This window comes from Ixodes scapularis, unplaced genomic scaffold (genome assembly GCF_016920785.2).
Source record: "Ixodes scapularis isolate PalLabHiFi unplaced genomic scaffold, ASM1692078v2 PGA_scaffold5__190_contigs__length_132052651, whole genome shotgun sequence".
NCBI lineage: Eukaryota > Metazoa > Arthropoda > Arachnida > Ixodida > Ixodidae > Ixodes > Ixodes scapularis.
In genome coordinates this window covers 116,676,557-116,683,244 of record NW_024609880.1, presented here as the reverse complement: position 1 = coordinate 116,683,244, position 6,688 = coordinate 116,676,557, and positions in this window count along the sequence as shown.

Below are 6,688 nucleotides of genomic sequence, written 5' to 3'. Positions count from 1 at the left end.
TGATGTTTACAGCACATTGAAAGAAAACATTTTTTCATCCGTTTTCCTAAACGGCCATGTCATTTGACAAAATAAATCATAACAAACGGTAAGAAAAACGCAACGTTAGAAAGCAACAGAATTGGTACTTTATTCGCCTACCTGAGGTTATCGATTTAAAAAAAAATATATATATACAGAAGTTATTTCAACACGTTTCACCTGCAAATAAAAGCGTTTGAAAATGGCGGTAATATTTCACACAATATATTTAGAGTAATGTTCAATAATGATACCAATATATAACAGCTTGTAAAGAAAAACTGAGCAGCTGTATCTACACTCCACACTTCTGCTCACCTGCAGCAGTGTGTTCGTTCAAAGGAGGCACATTTCAATCAGGTGCCCTACATTCAGTCTTATTTCTACGAAGAGGTATAATTGCACTCACAGGTGTAAATTGCACTCACAGGTGTAAAGAGCAAGTAGCTTCATAAGCAGTGGCGGATCCAAGGGGGGAGGCGGTGGGGGCGATCGCCCCCCCCTCCCTCGGGGTTCTTCGTCAGCTCGAAGAAAAAACGTAAGCAATCGACGCTAGAAACAAAAGATTAAAACAGCGGTGAATAGACGCGCCTGCTGTGCGCTTCCAAAGTGGGGTTTATCTCCGTCAAGGTCACGGGACGTCTTCCCGACAGGGACGGCGCCAGGAGTTTCGAAGTGGAGAGACAGTGGGGAGGCGCACCAAATATCAGGGTCCTCGACTGCAGGCACACTTCCAAACAAGGACAGCACGTCGAGCCACGGGGGGAAAATACCTTCAACATATCCAGTCCCCTTTCTCTCTCTCTCTGTCTCCCTCTCTTTTTGGGGGTTGTCTGCGAAAAATTTGTGCCCTGAAAGCTCCCAAACGCAGACGTCAAGCAGCCTTCCTCAAGGGTAGCGGATTATCCTTCCTCTCTAGCGGCCGCCATTTCATCACTTTTCGTTTGATGGTTTCTTCGTGGTTCTGGGCTTGTCTTTTGGCATGTCTTTTTTGGCTTGCTTTGAGATGCTGTAGCCCACGGGCTCACTAAAGGTATCTTATTGGCACGGTGTGCTCATTGCCAAGGCAAGTGCGGAGGGGACATACCGGGAGGAGATGTTCCAGGGGGGGGGGGGGGGGGGGGGGGGGATGCAGCTTGTACAACCAGTCAACTGAGAGAGGAAGCAAATGCTCTGGGTACAGTGTAGTCTGGGTCTGAGCTTCTCCTGAAGACGCTCCTGACTTCCCCACGACCTTGGCTTAAACATAAGCCTGCTTTCGTCCTCGCCTCCATCCCTCACTGAGGGTCAGCGCCGCAGCGCGGAATACAGAAAGAAGCCGACGAGCGCCAGAAGGGGGAGATGTTTCCTCTAATGGGCTTCATACTGCCTGCGGTAAGACTTCTCGTTGCGGGAAGCTAATAAAAGAAAGTGCTTACACAGGGTCCTTAAGCCGATACCGTAGGCATTTATTTGTATACAATGCCGTTTCAACTTAGGGTGGCGGGACATATTTTAGGAAAGGCGCCCGCTACCCCTTGTCTTCCCTTGGCGCCGTCTTTTCCAGTTAAACGCGGCTTCTGTGGATTGACAGCAGAGCTTTCGCGCGGCTTTGCAGGAGCGAATATGTGTGTGTCGAACGGGCTTAGGGAAAACGAGTCCTTTCAAAGATGCGGCTATACATAAATTAAATAGACAGTGCCTGTGCCCGTTCGAGTGAACACCGACTCCCAAACATCCATGCTGCAGTCGTGATCGGCCTTTAGCCAAGCTGAGATTCGCCGACCGGACAACCGCTCTGCCCCATCATATCTCTGCACCTGTCCTCTCGGCCCTGACGAATGAGCTAACTACCCAGAAACAAGTAAGTGTTCCTTTCATACAGGAAATATCCAGACGAAGTGCAATTGAATATACTTTGGAAGGATCCATTGCTGGTTTAAGGTCTTGTCTAAGTTTAAAAGTTATAGTTGCCGAACTGCAACATGCTTTCAAAAATATCCAACAATTATTCGCTTTCGTTCTCTCGAGTTGCATCCAGAACACGTGAAAACACGAGCTTGGGTAGGCAATGCCGCATGTGCTGCGCTTTGGACATTCCAAATATACGGCGAACAACCGACGCCTGGCGTTCGTTTCGCTCGCTGCGTCAACAGTGTTTTGACGCCGCGAGCAGCGTCGAAGCCGCCGGGCCATTTTTGTCGCTTGTTTGCAACGTACTCGCTCCGCTGATTTAAAGGGGCCATGAAACGCTTTTCCAACTTTTTCCTGTTTAGCTTTCCTCCTCAACTCATAAATCGCGCATTCCACCAAACAGTTAAAGAAGACGAAAAGAAGGGAGGCCCCTCTCGCTTGGAATCTGGTTAGTGTACCCGGACAGAGCCATTGTCCCCCTAGAAGATTAGCCCGTCGCTCGAAATTCAGACAAAAGTTGCTTTCCCAGCCCGTTCATTCCGAAGCTGACAGTGCTGTTGAAGCGATGTGCACGTTGGGCCAGCCACACTTGCCACGTGAGCGTGGCAAATGTGGCTGCAGAGAATGAAGTCAGGTGATGAAAGGGAGGCGGCTGATTGGTCCGGCAAGCGCGTAGTTTCCACCACAATGTCAGCTTAGGGGTGAAGGGAATAAGTGAGGTCCGGTTGCGTGTGACGTCAGTTTGGACCCGATGATGCGCTTTTGGGACCGCGGATGTATCACAGTGAAAAGGCAGAGAGGTTGCGAAGGGGAGGTACGAAATAGTCTGCTCTGTTTTCAAATTTTCGCACTGAAAGTCAGGCTTTTGACTTTCTACCTTTTTTTCTTTTGGTCCACTGAACGATGTGCTATTAGTAAAATCCCCATCTAAAATGATTTATCCCAACCCAAAAATCGTTTCATGGGCCCTTTAAGCCGCTCTTCCCGTTGCCACAGCAGTTGAGCACTAGCTCCAACCAGAATGTCTGCCAAGGCAATGTCTTTAAGCTGCCCTAAATCGACTGCTCACGTAGTGTCGGTCTGAAACCAAGTTTCAGAAAGGATAGTGTCAACACAATTTTCGAGATACTTACCTCTAGCGTGGCCACCCGAAAGGTTTTAATTCAAAGAGTTCATCCCTGACAGGTAAACCGATACAAAAGCTCTCAAGATCTATATTATGTTATCAGAGTTTAGTAAAAACGATAACTCCACAAAAAATATAAACACTCCCCCCTCCCTCCTCCTCCTCCTCTCCTCTCCCCTCTCCTCTCCCCTCCCCCCCCTCCCTCCCTCCCTCCCTCCCCCCCCCCCCCCCCCCCCCGCCGTTTTACACCGAGGTCTGGATCCGCCCCTGTTCATAAGTCAAACCGCAGCCTACTGGAGCCATCCCTGCTTCGACAAGCTTGCCTGGCACTTTTCTCTTTTTTTTTTCCTGATTAACTCCTTTCACATAGAAGTGAAGCCTCGTCACAATGTAGAACTTAATAACTGTCTGTGTTAAATCATGCTTGTGGGTTTCACATCCCACTGAAGGGCAGCCCAACTTCACACAGCTGAGCACATCACAGATGGTCTCAGAGTGAAGCTTACTGGTGTTGAAACAATTCATGAAAGCCCTCTCCAGGTGGTCAATCAGCATAAACATCCTTTTGGACACAAACAGCAGCCCTCCACGACTAACTGCTTTAGTAAACGCTGCATTCTTGGTTGTTGTGGCATCAGTCAAACAGAAAGCCTTACAATCGCCACATTTCAGGCGTAAAACGCATCTGCGTGCTGCATATCCTGCCACATAGTACAGCAGCTGCGAGTCACTCTGCCTCGCAAAGCAGGCTGAATGTTCCGAGCTGAGGGTTTGCTCAACTTCATCTATGCGTACCTCATCGAGCAGGTCATCTAGTGCATTTTCACGACTGACATTGTCAGACGGACCAAGCAGGGAGTTGAGAACACCCTCACTGACCGTTCCTCTTGGTGGAGACCTAGCAAGATTATAGAAGCTAAGACAGTTTACAGTGAAAAGAAACTGTGTTGGAGTTGGATGGTCGTTTGCTCCATTAGACTGTCGAATGATACCCAAAAGACGCTGTATACAATCCTGGCAAAGGCGTGCGGTCATGAGGAACTCATAATCCAGGTGTCCAAGGTACGCCAGGATGCCCTTGGTGCTCTCCAACATAACCCGCAGCCCCTCAGCAGTTGCCTTGCTTTTTCTTTAGCTTTTTCTTCCCAGTCAGCCAGGAAGCTCAGGAAATCATGAATGATTGTGGCCTCTGGAGTCTGCGGTCTGGAACACACAAGCAACAAAAGCAAGCTTTTTAGAGGCACAGAATTCAAATACAAATGAAATAAAAATGAGCACAATAACATTAATGAAATATCATTTCATCAATGTTTTTTTAGCTGTACACATTGCGGCACTGTTAGTGCGAACACGACATCGACGCATTTTCGCATTTTACTTCTAAATAGTATTAGCGAGCATGAAATTTTATTGTTTACATTATAGAACTAAATGAGCTCCTTCCGTAGCAATAACAACTTGGATGACATCCCTTGGTTTCAAAGAGAAAAACTGGAAAAACCGGCGATCGCTTGTTTGCGCTCACAGTGTCGCGCTCTGTACAATATCTTCTTTAAAACACTAAACACAATACAGCACATAATCGCGCTATCGTATGAGAGGCATTCTGCTCACCTCAAAGCATCGTCCGGGCATCGAGAGGTCATGACTTGTATCAGTTTGTTGATTAAGCAAACAAACTTTACAGTAGCACTGTAGCTGCCACAGTTCTGCTCGACTGTCTTGTGGTGTAGATCAAAGCCTCGCAGCACTTCATCGCTGAACAGCCTGAAGGCAAGGTTGACCCACATTTTTTCAAAAGCATTTGGGTACAGCGTTCAGTGAGTGACACATGGCATCACCCTGACTGGCAAAACATGCGAGTCCGCTCTGTACGCAGCAGCAATGGGTTCCTTGCACACCTGTTAGAGCAGTCAAGAATATTATAATTGATCATTCCATAAAAATTTACTTTGCATGCGACTGAAAAAAAAAAAAAGAAATCAATGTCAAGACAACATGCAACAGCATCAGTGTTACACTTACCCTGCCATATGGAGTGTTGAAGCCCGTTTTCAGAAACATATTCCGCAGGCATTTGAAGAGATGCGGAAAATCCAACACAAAATAGAGGCAGCTTTGGGAATCAACAGGATGGAGAGCACTGCATGTTATTTGGCTGGATGTTGCCTGAAAACTAGAAAAAGATAGAATTGAGCTATTATTTTACATTTGGAAAATATTAAACTAGTTTTGATACTTAGAGAGCATTTTGAATAGCTACTAAAGTTAAATATACTAAAGATCGATAAAAATGAAGAAAAAAGATATAACATTTGTAAATCCTTTACTTTATTGTTTATTGGGCCTACAAGCAGCACATGACCTTGATGGCGGCAAACATTAAACATTTTAAACAAAAAAAAAGCTTTAGGCACTACATAAATTTTCAAAGAAAAAGAGCAAGCGGATAATAAGATACTAGCAGATGACGTCTGACAAACAAGTCCCAGTCAGGCACATGACAAGGGGAAAACAGCATTTGTAGATGGGAACCAACCTTGATACCAAAGCATTTCCACATGCTGCGGTTCCATGAGGCACCGTCGCAGCAGATATAATCAATCCAAAGCCCAGCCTGCTCGCACAAGATGACGGCATTGACAATCATTTTTGCTAACAGGTTGCCCTTGACGTTTCCTTGTGACGCAAACACACCTTTCATGGAATAAAAGTGAGAGTTATGTAACACAAATTCAGTATTTTTGTTATATTTTCCAGTCACCTACGAAATGTCAGTGTGCGAAACCAAAACAAAGCCCATTTGGCTATGGGGTCAAACATATTGTTGATGAAATATCTTTTTTTTTTTTCAGCAGAAATTTATTTTTTAACATGTCTGTCCATTTTCGCCGTAAAAAATATATGTTTCCTGCGAGGTCGCTGTTTCTTTCAGTAATATGACTGCCAATACTGTTAGTCCATGCCATTGTGCCTTACCCACAATTTGAGTCCACTTCTCGGCAAACGGCTGGAATAGGATCACCATGCCATGGTGAGCTGGGGTAGTGCTTGTCTCATTTGCAGAGAATTGTCCAAGGTCAACAAAACCCTCCAGTCTTCCACATGCCTGCACCGAGATATTTTCAGAGAGCTTCATCTCATTTACCACGAGGCCTCCGTGGCACAAGCACTCGCCCTTCTCAGCCGTCTTTTCTTTGAGGGCTCAAAGGTGTTCAGGTTAAACCCAAACGCACTTTTATAGTCCTCGACATATTTTTGTAAAGTTGATGGCGATGGGAGCTGCAGGATCTTGTTTCTACGTAGGTGCATGCACAGGCGTGCACTTTTCATCCTGAAATGAAGTATGCAAGCCTATTAAAACAAGGTGTGAAAAATAGGAATCTTCATTCTAGACACAAGTTGTGGTGGCCGGGACCACAAAAAAAGCTGTCGTACGAAGCTCAGATCTGGTGGAGATTGGTCGTCATGCCTTTGTACATCCCCATAAAATGCCATCTGATAAAGCTTTCTCGTACTGTCTGTGACACAATGAACTTAAGCCACTATAATGCAGTTTATAACACAATATTTATACAATGCAAACGTGCCAACTCTGATCCGCCCTTTTTGTATTGCTTCCCGTTTGCAACCACTTTTAGATGCCAA